The following is a 605-nucleotide window of genomic DNA, read 5'->3' as shown; positions in this document are numbered from 1 at the left end:
TGAGAGGAGAAGGTGGGCAGGCGCGGGCGGAGTTGCAGCAGGCGGCGACGCGTGGAGCAGTGAGCAGCGCCCGGCGCGGCGTCGCGCGCGTGGACAGCGCCGCTAGCAACGACGGGCACGGCCAGGATGCGGCCGGCAAGCACAACGTGCGGGGAGGTGAGGCCATGGCCTGAGCGGGATGGCGCGGGGCCTGGCTGGGCTAGCGGGGAGGCGCGAGCGCGGGCCGGATCCGGTGACGGGGAAAAGGGGAAAAAGGGGGGCGCTCACGAGGGGAACGTAGGGCACAGGGCAGCGGGCTCGGGGAAGCTCGGGGTGGCCGGCGATGGAGAGGCGAGGAGGCGACGCCGACGAGGTGGCGAAGGCGCTAGGGTCCGGCGACCGTGAGCGGCGAAGCCGGGGCGGCGCCAGGGGGCAGTGGCGGTCTTCGGGGAGGAAGGCGAGGCGTCCAACGAGCGACGGGCGGCGACAGGGAGGAGGTCCGGCGACGGCGTCGTGGCCGACGCGGCGACGGGGGCAGTCGGGGTCGAGCCCCGATCCAGATCGGGAGGAGGAGGGAAGAGGCGTGGAGGAGATCGTGGGGAGAGGGGATCGCGTGAGGGGGGAGT

Source organism: Triticum aestivum, chromosome 2D (assembly GCF_018294505.1).
Source record: "Triticum aestivum cultivar Chinese Spring chromosome 2D, IWGSC CS RefSeq v2.1, whole genome shotgun sequence".
Classification (NCBI taxonomy): Eukaryota; Viridiplantae; Streptophyta; class Magnoliopsida; order Poales; family Poaceae; genus Triticum; species Triticum aestivum.
This window is presented reverse-complemented; position numbering follows the sequence as displayed.